Source organism: Cavia porcellus, unplaced genomic scaffold (genome assembly GCF_034190915.1).
Source record: "Cavia porcellus strain 051 isolate PalLab524CR breed Dunkin Hartley unplaced genomic scaffold, mCavPor4.1 scaffold_13, whole genome shotgun sequence".
In the NCBI taxonomy this organism is placed as follows: Eukaryota; Metazoa; Chordata; class Mammalia; order Rodentia; family Caviidae; genus Cavia; species Cavia porcellus.
The window spans coordinates 53,058,782-53,072,792 of NW_026947496.1; the positions used below are offsets into that span (position 1 = coordinate 53,058,782).

The window sequence follows — 14,011 nt, forward strand, 5'->3', positions numbered from 1 at the left end:
TATAGCAAATGTGGGGCATTTCCTTCTATCTTGTTTTTGAAATCCAGTATTGTTTTCACTGTTTTGTTCCAACTGTTTTGCTTTATTCAATATTCTGTTTTGATTGGTTTTATTCTGTTTTGTTTTGGTTTTGACTTTGCTATATCTGATGGAATGGACAACTATTGTGAAGATAACAAGGTATACTATGGTAGCTACTATTGTTTTCCTATGATCCTGCTTTGAAGTTCTGTACAAGTTTTACTGCTTTGTTTTCATTGGATTCATTCTGTTTTGTTTTGTTGGGTTTTATTATCTTTAAAATAAAATTTAAAAAAAACATATTTTCACAATATGAAATTTGGAGTTTCTTTCTACCACCTTTCAAAAAGAGATGTTCAAAGGAGTATCCCAAGGACAATTCAATAAATGCTTAATATCTGAACCCAAGTTAAATAACTTTCCACATTAATAATTCTGTTTCTTCCAAAAAAACACTTTCTGATCATGTGTAATGACAAAGCTATTATAATACTCTGCTTGCTTTTCAGATGGTTGTGTTCCCAAATCTGTTAATGCCTAATGTACTCTTTATATACATAACTGATTGAACTTTATATAAACTGATAAAACTGAAAAGATAATTGCTTTTTCCTGAAAACTAAGTTACATATTACAGAAAGATTGCTCAGGGCTTAAATTTGAATTTTCTCTCTAGCTAGGTACAGGAGACTCTGCAAGCCTGGAGAATGCAAGTGTTACAAATATTGAGAATTCATTACATAATTTTTTTCTTAAGGGTTTGTAAGGCCTTCACTTTAAGAGCTAAGCCAAAAACCATATATGATGGTTCATCAAGGAAAGAGTACATGCAAGAAAATGAATATAAGATTGTGATGATCACACATCCGTGTTAGTGTTTGATGTTATCCTAAAAGATTAGGGAATGTGTGTACATTTTCTTAGCAAAAGACAATGTCTAGAGAAAGCATGCATCTTTTTTTTTTCCTACTCTTTTGGTTTATCTAGATTTCTGTCTTTAGGAGTTTTGTTTTCACTGTGATAACTGTAGATACCCCTGCCTCTAAAAAACTGCACAGTCCATGTCACATATGCTTAATACTTTGTTCAATCAGCATTTATTGAGTAGCTGTTATAAATTCATCTCTGGTATAGAAGTTGGAAAATAAAGATAAAAATACCCTCTCCTCAAGACTGTAATGAAAACCTAAAGGTTAGACAGTATAAATACAATGATGGACTTGTTCCTGCGGGCTGGTGGGGCTTAGAAGGGAGACAATCAAGTTGCCAAAGGCTTTCAGTGACCACTGTGTAACGTCCTACTCTTCCTTTGACCTCTTTCAAAAGACCTTGTTGATCCCAACCTGGTATGTGCTTAGTTTTGCTAATAGTTGCTGAGAATTTACCTTGCACTAGCCAATATGCTAAGTGCTTTACATGCACAGCCCCATGCAGTCTTGATGGTTATGTCTTTAAAAATCCAAATATCATCTTTGTTTTATAAAAGAGGTCACAAAGCAGGAAAGGGTAAGACTGGAATTCAGAGCCACTTCTATCTGCCTTTATGTGCTCTAAAGTGCCCACCATGGTACTTCCAGCAACTTTTAATGTAAGGAGCTCTTTATTTGTTCATGATATAGTTTAAAATTGTTTTGAACATATGGACAATATATGTGCGTGTTTGTATGTCTGCAAAATATACAGTTGGATGGTCTCTATATGTACTTGCTGCGAAAATGTATGGTGTATGTATATATCTATAAACACTCCCTCTCCATATGCCGAGCGTTATAGTTAGCAAGATGAACCAGTTGGCCATTACACATGCTGGCAGGGCCATGCTAGGAGCAGTTGCTGGGGATATGTAGCACCCCTTCCCCCAGAGGGCTGTCCTATTGTCTTATAAGGTCTTTTCACAATGGTTCCAGTTTCTTCTTTAATGCCAGCAATTCTCTAGCCAATGGATATTTTCTGCTCTTCCCTTATGCTGGCGATGTGTGGAGGGAGGAGGGGGCATTAAAATAATTTTCTGCTTTAGGCTCTGATACACTTAAGATAGCCCTCTTCCTGGAATATATAAATGCCAGCAAATCAGCATTTCTTAAGCTGCAGTATCCTTCCTGGAAATCGTGTTAAAGGACATACACTGGCTGCTTGTCTCAGACCGAATGAGAATATAGTGAGCCTCATGATTTCCACTGCTGAAATATTAGCATAAATCTCCCACTAATGCACCTCTCTCTATTGGTGGAAGAGTCAATGTAACCCAAGCAAATGTTACACTGAGAAAGGAAAGATGTCTTGAAACTCGGGCATGGTGCTGTGAAGGACGTATTTAATGAAGGAGTTTCCAGCTCTGCACATCTCACAGCAGAGCCATTCAGAACTTTTCCCTCTTTGGCCCATGAGAAATGATTAGATCCCTCACTAGGAAAAATGATTTTTTAATTGCTCATGAAGCAATAATATGAACTTCGCAAGCAAAAGAACTGTTTTTATCTTCTCTGTCTCTTTTTGTTTTTGCCTCTAACATCGCAACAACCTCATGAAGGAGGCAGGTTTATTAGCCCCATTGAAAGATTGGAATTGAGTCTCAAGAGGTTCAGTGACTCTGAGACTTGGGATGGCAACTCTGGAAAGTTCTCATACCTTCTGGACCTCTGTTGCTCTCACCTGTAGGTGTCCTCTTTCTCTTTACTCTTTCCTCTCTAAAATTCTTGCTCCCTTCTTTTTAGAATTGAAATTTTGGGGTACTTCTGTATTTCCAGGAAAATAGTGCTCAGCAAATGTTTTTGTGCTGTGTGTTGAATGCATTTTAGAGGTGTTTAAATGTAACTGTGTGGGAGACCATAGTGCCCGAGACAGACAGCATCAGAGTCTGTGGCTGATGGCAAAGAGCTGCTTGGCTGCCCTTGGCCACTGCCCTCTCTCCGCTGACCTGTTGGCACATCAGTAATGCAGTCCAAGGTCTCATTCTGCAGGGGCCTACTCATCTGCTAAAACCCCTTAAGGTTTTATTTATTTATTTATAATTTATTAAAATTAATAACAATTTATTAGCCTTTATTTATTTACTAAACTATGGCTTTAAATGCCAGCCCAATGCTTTGCTTTAAAGCAGGTCTCAATTTGTGGAGGAGAGTAACTAGCAGATTCTTAGGGTTGGAGGAGAACTCGGAGCATATTAACTGCCTCCTGGGTGTTAGGATGGCTCTGTCACATCTCCGAGTGGAGTCAGTGAACTTCTGCTTGAACTCTTGGATTTTGTGACAGATTTTCTATGTCCTCAAGTTTCCAAGGAAAAGTTCAACTCCTAAGAAATGGGTACGTGTTGAGCAGGTGGTGTGCAGCGGCAAGATGCACAGTGGGTAGTTTAAACAATGCCCTTCATGCTCCCAGTGTGCTGCTTTCTGTTCTCATCACTAGATAGATTTTTGCTTTACTTAAGCTTTGTGGGGGGTCTGTATGTGTGTAAGAAAAAAGACAAGGAAAGAGAAGGGAGTTTGTATTGTGTTTTCAAATGACAGAATAAAAAACTGAAAGTCTGTTGTGCTTGATGTTAAATGCTTTTGAATAAACTTACATTTTAATCCTGGGTCTTAGAAACCTCAGACAGATGCTATAATTGCACTAAATCCACCTTCTTCATATGTGAAATGAAAATAGTAATAGCTTCTAAGAAAGGCTTTATGAAGATTGAACTAAACAATGTGTATAAATTGCTTGAGGCAGTGCCGAACACAGAGAAAGTTCTTAGGGTAGTGGGGAGCTCCTCTGATAACAGCGATTTTAAAAACAATCACTGGGTGGATAGTGACTCATATACATGTATATTATATATGCTACCGATATTAATGCTATAAAGAGAAGTGGTACATATAAGACCTTATTACATATGGGTATTGGTGTTTATCCACATATTTGGGCCTTAAAATAGAAATAAAAATTCCATGACCTCTATCCAGGGAAGAAAGAATCTTTCTGAATCACATTCATACCCAGTTAGGTGGATGTGAATTTTGGGCTGAGTTTCTGGAGGTTCCATCTCCTTGAACAATTGGGTTTTCCCAAGGGAGATGAGTTGCTGTGTCCCTATTCGTCTTTCACAGTGTGAAACCCATGGTGCTTGGGGACTAGGAACCATGCTCACTGTGGGGTATACAATGGTTCCCAGTAGATGTATTGTACCTGCCTTTGCTGTGAAATTGTAAATTCAATTCAATGCTGTAAAGGAAAGGAGAGTGTTACACACAGAGAAAAGACCTCCTATGGTAAGATGATTTTTCAACAGGAGAAGGACCTGCACTGGAGACCTGGACGGTGACTTGGAGGTAGCCAGATAAAAAAATGCAGAAGCCCATGACCTGAGTAGAAAAGAGCTCCTTGTGTTTAGGGGACCCCTTGTAGTTCCCATCAACACTGGAAACTTAATGTATAGGACAAATTTTCCTGGCCTTGGTGGTCTTGATGAGGAGCGTGGGGTTCATTAGTGGAACAGAGGGTGTGTATTGAAGGTTAGATGCAAGGAATTATATTAATTTATTTACCTTGGTGTTGTTGTATGAACCAGCCTTTGTACTGAGCTACGTCCCCAAACTTCAGTTTATATTTTTAAGCGACTTCCTTGGCACTCTCATCCCACCAGTCCCTGCTGTCCTCCTGCTCCATTGCCATGAACAGTGGCCCAGTGCTACTTCTGTCCTTTCTGTTGGGTGAAATATGTTCATTGAAAAGATTGTAATATTCTCCTTCCTGGTATGGCACAAAGTCTAGCAAGGCTGGATATGTTACTTTGAGAGAAGATTTAACATTTTTAACAGTGCTGTAACTTTTAAAACAAACTCGTATGATTTTTCCAGCAAAAGAGCTGAAAGGGTGTCTCTTAGAGAAGGATGTGGTCAACCTAATAGTGTTAGGGGGCTCAAAGTAAATACGCCAAGGATATAAGTCCAAGCCCCGCTGCCTAAGAGTATGACTTATTATTTATAATGCTTATTTTATCAGTTCTTTTTATTTTTAATTTTAAAACAGGATTTTGCTAAACTGCCCAGGCTGACCTTGATCTTTCAGTCCTTTGTCTCAGCCTCAGTAGATGAATCGCTGGGGTGTGTGCCATGGTGCCCAGCTATATTTAATTTTTTAATCTTCAATCTCTTTATATGTTGATTTAAAAAAACAAGCCCTTACCACATACAATTGTTGAGTCCTACAAAAATAATTGATAGTGTGCATGGGAATAAATACACCTTTGTGGGACTGTTTGTGCTAAACCCTGTCATGCAGAATGGCAGCAAGACCTCCCTTCCCTAAATTCGCCTTCTTTTGAAAACACTATAGCAATATTCCATGGCAATTTCAAATCGACTTTCTCATGATCTGTATCATGTCATCTATGTTTAGACATTTTCACACTTTCATTCAAAAACATTTTGGGTGTTCTTCCTTTAAGAAACATATACTCACTTCTATACATATTTTTGCATGTTGCAAACTGTGTCAACGTACAAATTATTTCCTTGAAATAATTGGCAATTTGGGGTTGGTGACGGACAGGGGTGAATCAACTGAAAATGCCAGAACAGATATCTTATGGAAGGCTGAGAGTAGAGGTGGAGAAAGGTGGTCTTCAGAATCCATGAAAGAATTGAATGTCAAAGCGTTTCAAATGTTCACAATTCCAGGATGCAGTGTGGCCAGGGTTCCTCCGGTGGGCCACAGAAAGGGGACTGCGTGGGAAACGCATGTCTAAAGGTGGTAACGAGTTTTTTGGTTCCTACTGCATATGCCCTCAGAAAGCTTGCTTATCTTCCCCAACCCCCCTCCCCACCTTCGAAAGAAAGGGGTGGGGGAACTGTGAAATTCTTGGCACAGGTGCAGGAAAGCTGAAAACGTCTGGCAGAGCTCACAGACGTCGTTTTCCACTCGGCACCAAATGTTTTACAGTCTTCGTGAGCCCATATAGATTCTGGCTTCTGCCCAGTCGTTTGTTTGAAACTGTAGGCTCCAAGAAAAGGCTCCACACTGCAGCTGGCCTTTAAACTGCATTTTATGGCGGAGAGTGTTCAGGGTACAATTGGAAGGAGAGCTTGCCTTTGACGTTGGACGTAAAAGTAACAGATTGGCACTGGGTGGAGCAAACACTAAGGAGTTGTTGGTATGTCGCTTTCCTAGTGAAGACTACACTTTTGGAAATCTCACCTCAGTCTCAATGATTTTATGGGCCAATATGTAGTGAGCCCTCTAAATGTACTTTAGCCCAAGTTAGTTGAATTTTACTCAAACATAAATCTGACAGTTCCAAGTAATGTAGATGGCATAATTGTTCTCGGTGATGTACATTTCTGGCTAATTTAGGGCAATTGTGTCTTAGCTTCCACCTACAATGCAAGTTCATTATGAATGAACACTTAATCGTTAACTATTCATCTTTCTCTTTTTGTAGCTCTTTTTTGGTTCGTTGTCATGCTTATGCCTCATAATTTCACAAGCCTAAGGATTCATCAGATTTTTTTGGTAGCCATATATTAATGATGTGAAAGAAAATACTCCAACAAAAGAGTTAATCAAAACCAAAATTTGAACATTTTAAAAATCTGTTACTCTGGCAATTTAGAGAAAAGAAGACATTTGAATCTTCCTCAGGCCTTGGATTGAAATGATAACTATTCTTCACTGAGCACTTGCTATGTGGTTGCTCTCCAAAATGATTCCCACATACTTTGTTATTTAATCTTCACTGTAAATGATGTATGAATGTTATACCTTGTACCGGGGAGTAAACCAAAGCTTGGACAGTTTGACTTGACAAAAGATGATTTTGCATATTTGGTCTTTACTTTCAGGATCTATGAAGAACAAAATATTCCACAATTCCAACAACAGGTGTTGCCCCCACTTTTCTCATCTCCGGGGTTCATATTAAATAGTTCATCCTGGAATTGAGGTAAAGTTAATGCCAATGCCCCAAAGAGCACAGTGTTTCTCAGAGGTGGAGATTTTTCTGAGTTTGTAAACAGTCCCTCTTACAAACTGAATATGAGAATAAACCTTAGATTTATCTAATGCATTCATATCTCAGTTTTTTCAGGTTTTTTTTTTTTTTTTAAAAAAAAAGCTTTCTCTAAAAGATAGTGAATGAGAGCATCCTAGGGTGCCTGGATTTTGACCAAAAGATAGAACCCCGGGTAAATAAGCTGATCATCATACAAATGGCATAACGTGAAAGATGAACTCCTCAAATCTGTGACTTCTTACTTGCCTTATGAACTAATTCAATAAATAAATAAACACTTTCTCAATTTAAATCCTGAGAGAATTACAAAACAGAAGAATCAGTGTACATAGTATATGTTTAGAGGGATGGTGAGACAGGAGAGAGTAAATTGTGTACTACAAGACAAAGAGAAGAGAGTATGTCTCTACTTCCCTGTGGCAGAATCACAATCTTCTTTTGGATGTCATGTTGAAAAACTTCCCAGTTCTTAGTTCTGTGAGCTAGAGCAGATGGATGCTCCATGTTGGTACAGATTCTTTTTTCAAGCAATGTGGTTGTAAAGATGGGGCTTGGGTCATTTGGTTTTCTCTGAAAACTGTCTTGTGTAACTGTCTAAAAGAATTTATAATACATGGTGAAAGGCATCATACATGATGTTTCAAAAATAAATACTGAAACCTATGTTTCAAATATGTTTGCTCAGATTAATAGTGAGTGTTCTTTGGTTCACATATGTTTAGAAACTGCTGAGTTAACATACATAGGTGGTGTTTTTTCTTTTTCGTTTCCTTTTTCTTCAGGCCTTCTCAGAACCTTTATATGTCCCATGAGTCTCCAAAGAGACATAATATTACAATATTTGATCTTAGAATGCTTCTTTGACAAAGTGTCTACCTGAAGCCACTGTGCTGCCATATAGCCTTAGGGAAATGCTGGGACTCCACTGTTAGCTACAGAGTTTTACTTTTTAACCACATTTAGAATGATTTTGCATAAAGTCTCCACCTATGCATAAATTCATTATGAATGTATTCTGGCAGTTCACTCTTCGGTCCTCTTTGGTTTCTTCTCATGGTGTTAGCACATAATTCCCGGGTTTAATAATTTAAAACATTTTTCGAATAATCACAATTAAAGTTGTACAAAAGAGAATAAAACAGGATAAATCAAGACTGAATTGAGAAGGCCTAATTTCCATTGAACATTTCATTCGCAAGGACTTTCTGGGATAACTAATGCATGTTGCTGTTATGGGGAATCCTTGCGAAGAATCTTGAGACAGGACTTAAGGAACTTCTGGTGACAACATATTTTACTTCTTAAATCATCAGATAAACTTAGTGGACTGTTCTTCCACATGGTGATTCAGATGCCTCTGAGGCCTTTTTCTGTTAGACAGGACTTTCTGCTTGAAGAAGAATGGTAGCAAGTGCTAATCTGCTAAGGCACATTCTCACTAGGTATAAAATTGCTTGTGCTTTGAATTTAGGTCTCCATCAGCAAATTCCAGAGAAAGCTGCATTATTGTATTCCCCAAAAAAGTGATTCACCTTGAAGCTATAAAATTTAAGCTTCTGGTCTCATTTTCTTGTTTTGATCCCCTTTGAAGCTATTAATATGTTTTTGTAAAGTTGTACTCTTGAGATTTTGCAGACTTGATCCTTAAAGAGATTCTCCCAGGTTTTAAGCAAGAAGCCCCACAAAACCTGGATCTGTTCCCGTTCCCAAAGAACACCTTACTTGGGACCATAAAAGGAGGGACAATATGAAAATTTCATTTATGGCATAGTTTCACCCCAAGAAAAATAATAAAAACACCTAGAAAATCTCTTCTACTTGTTGGAATATTCATATAAAAGTTTCATCTAGGTTTTTAGCTGTATCTGCGGTGTCTATCTTGTCTTTTCTTCCCTGTAGTACTGATCTCTGCTAGCTCTGGAACTTAGAGCTTTCCAGTGGTTGAAGTTTCCCGCACACCTCTGTGAGGGTTAAAAGCTTTGTAAGGGGTGAAACTTTACATGACAGAAGGAAACATGAGTCACTCTGGGATTGACTTGGGTTCTTGTAGGATGAAAACTTCCTTTTTAAGACAACAAAGTAAAGTATTATTTCCAAATTATACAGGTCCAGATTATATAACTTAAAGTTAACTTCCACCTTCTATTTTGAATTCTTCTATAGGACATTGATAAAATTGATCCTGTACTGGCCCACTCCTGACAGGAACTTGCATTGAGGTCTGCAGAGATCTAGTCATTTCATTATCACCTTAGTACTCCACAGCTGAAGCAGAGAGGTCATTACAGTGTATGTCATCTAAAGCTTTGCTTACCGTAAGAACCAGAGGATTTCTTATAATTTTATTTTCTTTGGATGACCATATATTTTTGTTATAAAAAATTTGTGTGCCTATAGTTTTTCTTTTTTTCATTTTCAATAAAGGAACTTTTATTTCCAAAGCTTTCTTAATGATTGGAAGGAATTTCATTGGGAATATTGAGTTGAGTGAAGAGACAAAAATATCAAACTTTCCTGGACTTCCATAAAAAAACAAAAAGAGGATCTTTGAGCTTCCAAGGAGTGATGTGAAACAGGCATCACTGATACTTTGAAAAAGCTGTATTTATGGAGAGTTATCATAAAAGCTGCTTTGTGTTTTTCTCTTACCATCCTTTCATGTTTATTCTTTGAATAGTGCTTCCCTGGCCCTTGGATGTACACTCAGGAAGGCTGTTATGGTTCGGATCTTAAATGCCCCCTAAAGACCTTGTGTTTACAAAGGACTTGGTCACTAACTCCTGAGAGGTGGCAAAACCTCCAGGAGGCGGGGCCGAGGGGAAGGAAGTCTGGCCAAAGGCGATATGCTTCCCAAGGGGGTCCTGGAGCAACAGCCACTTCCTGTCACTCTACATCCAGCCACCACAGGGTAAGCAGCTCTGTTTCACCACGTATTCCACACCATCAAAACAACAGACAACTGACCATAAACTAACTTCTCAAGCCTTGATCCAAAATAAGCTTTTCTTCTTTTGAATTGATTTTCTTAGGTATTTTGTCAGAAGGATGGACCCACACACCTAGACTTTTTTTTTTTTTTTTTTTTGTAGCAGGGATGGAACTCATGGCTTTGTGCTTGCCAGGTAGGTACTGTGCCCATGACAGTTTTGATTCTCAAGTTGTAGATACCATGGTGTCATAAATACTGACTCGACTCATGACCTAGTTTGAGGACTAATAACCATGGTTCTGAGTCTGATCAGTTAGTATCCCATCCTCTAGCTAAGGACTACCCCATAGACTAGCAGCTGAAGGAAAGGTATGTGGGCTTTTCTGTTTATACTCATTCACAGTCAGTGCTTTGTATCTTTTATACTCCATCAAGGATGAATGGTGGTGAAGAAGGAGAAAGATAGGTGGGGGAAGTTTGTAATTTGATTGACATCTGAATAAGGCGGTGGCATGTTCTCTGCATTGGGCACATTTTGAAGGTGCCTAAGTCATTAATGAGGCCTTTAGTATTCTCTCAGAGTCCCCTACAAGGAAAAACATGTCTTACGTCTGTTCATTCTTCCTGGAAAAAAAAAAAAGGACCTTGTTTCCCTAGAGTTGGTGTTGCACACCTGACTTCTTTCAGAAGTCTCATAGAAACTTTCAGTAGCCCTAGAGATAGATTGGGAGGCAAAACTTGAACCATCTGTCACACAAGCACCTCGTGCAGTGTGTTACACAATAGCCCCTTCTTGTATTTACTCTGTACTATGGTAAATGTCTGAGCAAAGACACCTCTTTCTCTGCTATCCAAGTAACTTAACCCTCTTCTTTCTTGGGTAACAGTCATAGCAGTCCACCTCATTCCTGCAAAAGAAAGCTCTCTGTGTTGTCACATTGTCATATTAAGGAAATCTCTTCTGCCTACTCTCTGATGCTCCCATGGGAATCAGGGAAATCTGCTTCACAAACTCATTTCTATGTGTTTCCCATTGCTCTTTAAAAAAAATTCTGAGGTGCCAAATTGACCAAACTGGTCTTCAACTTCTGTTGTCCTACAACTTACTTTATTGACGTTAGTACATCGGTTAAGAATATGGATTTTGGATACTAACAAATTAACTCTGAAATATCTGCTTTGCCCTTGGTATTTAGAAGTTTGTTTAAATTCTCCAAGGCTTACTTTTCCTTGTCAATAAAATAGGTTTTCATAACACCTTTCCTAGAAGTTGTTGAGGTGATTCAATGAGATAATACATTTAAAACCATCCATGTCATGCTTAGTACATAGTAAGTATTCAGAAAACTTGCTGTTAAAGCTTGTATCTAGATATTTCCTCCAAAGCCTCATTCAGTCACAGGTGAAGCTTTTCAGAGGTGGGTGGATCTAGATTGTGTGATGCAGAGTTAGGGATGTGATACTGGTATTGATTTATGTATGGTATGCTGCTAGAGTACCCTACCCAACTATAAGTGCTAGGGCACATGGCCTGGATAGAATATAAGGGACAGAAAGAGGAATTTCTGCTTGGTCACTGCTCCCTGCTTGTTGATTTTGTTGCCTTCTGTCTGAACTGTTTGTCCCCTGTATGGCCCCTCTGCATGCCATCATGCCTGGACCCAGCTGACTATGAGTTGAAATCTTGAAAAACTATGAGATACCATAAACCTTTCCTCTTTTACTTTTGAGTGTTAGGTATTTTGTCTCACAATGAGAGAAGTAACTAAGACACCTATCTACTGTGGGAGGTAAGTGGGGAGGTATTGGGAATCTAACTCAGGACTTGGCGCTTGCCAGGCAGGCACAGCACTGTTGAGCTATATCCCTGGCCCCATAAGTATTATTATCTTGGAAAAAAAGTACATATTATCAGAAAAAAATAGAGATATGGATGTTTGAAGTGCTCATATCATGGAGGAGTAATTAAAAATGACAAAAAGGATAATACATAAAACATGTCAAAGATTTATATAAGATAGGATATTTGAAATAAAGCATATATACTTTAATATATTAAGGAATCTAACGAACTAAGTTGTGATATTAACACCACTTAAAGCCAAAATTTAGTGAATGCAGTGTGTGTACTAAGCCTATGTTAAAAATCCTGCTCACAGTGCTCACAGTGTGGGATAGAGTCAAATTAACCACATTTTATCAGTGAGGAACTTCAGCTACTATCCCAATACCTTAGTCAGTACATAATGGTGCCAGGAAGTGAATCTATGTCTTTGTGTAGATTTAAGGTTATCTAGTGTTACATGGCTGACATGAAGCCTCTTTATGGAATTTCCTCCCACTATAAAGAACATTCTAGAACAAGATTATCTTAATAATTCAGAGACCAGAAGGGAGGGCACTTGGAATCGTGAATCTGTTCTAATTCAGAGTGCCAAGGTAGTGTTCTGCTTCCACCCACAGGGAAGTATAAACCTGCTGAAATGGCTTTTTAGTCCAAAGTTTTCCCCCAACTTTCTTCAGACTCATAGGAGCAATCTTGAATTGCTAATAATTGTTTGTGTTTAAAGTGGATAAAACCATAAGAATTGCCAGTTTTTCCATATAAATAATATCAGTTATAAGGTTTCTATGCACTCTGGAACTTCACATGGTATCCTGAGCATGGCATAGCTGACTCCCTCATACAGAAAGCCAAGCAGGGGCAGAATGTATGTAAAATTTAGGCCTGACCTATAACATATAGGTTGGTTTCCAAGCTGATGCAATTGTGCTGAAAGTTCATCAGATGAATATTCCCTGATTAGTACTGCAGAACCAATCCAGCTATTGAGAAGTCGGTTTCCATTATTTTTCTCCATGATGCAGAACTTGCCAGGGGCCTGGAATACAATTTAGAGTACAGTCAGATGGGATTTGCACTTCTTCTAGCCCAGAAAAGTCACTCCTTGGCTATTATTTTTCACTCTATTATAAATAGCAAGAGGCAGATGAAAAGGTAAAAAATATGTTGGTTGGGAGATACTTATTCTCGCCTACCTAGGGTAATCAAGGAGAGGCATCAGCTCCAGATTTGGTAAGCAATAATTCACATTTGACTTTAATACACCATGATAAACTTTGAGGAATATATCTTTTAAAGCATAAAATGCTTTACCTATGATTTAAAGTTTGGAGGATTGGTCTTGCATCGTAGGCAGGTTAGATTTAACATCTCTGGAAATTCCAGAGCAATTTTAAAATGCTTTTTTTGATCACTTGCTGCAGTTCCAGCTTTCAAAGAGAATGAGATGTTTTGGGAATGAATTGTGATGGACTTATATGAAAATTTATATGACCAAGAATTGGATTTGTTCCCCTGGAATATTATAGATTATGTTTTATGTTGGAATTACATCAGTGTGCAGAGCAGCAGAAGGCTGGCTTAATGTAGCTAAAAATATACCTTGACTTTCCACTTGGAATAGAACTCCCCCCTCCCCAACCCGTTTCTTCTCTAATGAAAATAATGGCTTCATGACTCATATATGTGATAGACAGTAGGGAATATTTGAGTCTTAAAATAAGAAGAGTTTGAGAGAAGACTAATGGTCCTTTTCTAATTTCTTTCCCATCCATCTCTTCCCTCCTGTTTTCCCTGTCACCATCCTATTTCAGGCCTTCAGCACCTCGTGCCTTATTGCAATTGCTCCTTTTTCAGACTTTAGGTCCTCTTGCTTTAATTTGTCCTCTGCACTGATTCTCAGCCAGTCTTCTTGTTCTATCACTTTAATCACAGAATCCCACGTCATCCCTCATTGGCTTTTCATCTGCTCTTAAACAAGTTGCAAACTCACTTCACGTCATCTTAGTCCAGACACCTACTAGGTCTCAGGTAGAGGTGGGCAGTAGCCTCCTAACTGGTCATTCGATTGCTTATCCTCTTGCTTTGATTTAACCTAAATTTTCCCCAAATATTAGGCAAACACTAGTTCTACAGAATAAAATGGCTTTTGGTGCTACATAGATACTTTATACTCAAACTTATATCTAATATCTTTCTAAGACATTATACAATTGGAATTAATGCA

At 38.3% G+C, this 14,011-nt stretch overlaps 1 pseudogene; it reads right to left on the reverse strand.

Moving 5' to 3' along the window:
- LOC100728158 (serine/threonine-protein kinase SIK3-like) overlaps positions 1-13,732 on the reverse strand; it is a 44,478-nt pseudogene extending 30,746 nt beyond the window's left edge.
- Between the last annotated feature and the right edge of the window lie 279 nt (positions 13,733-14,011).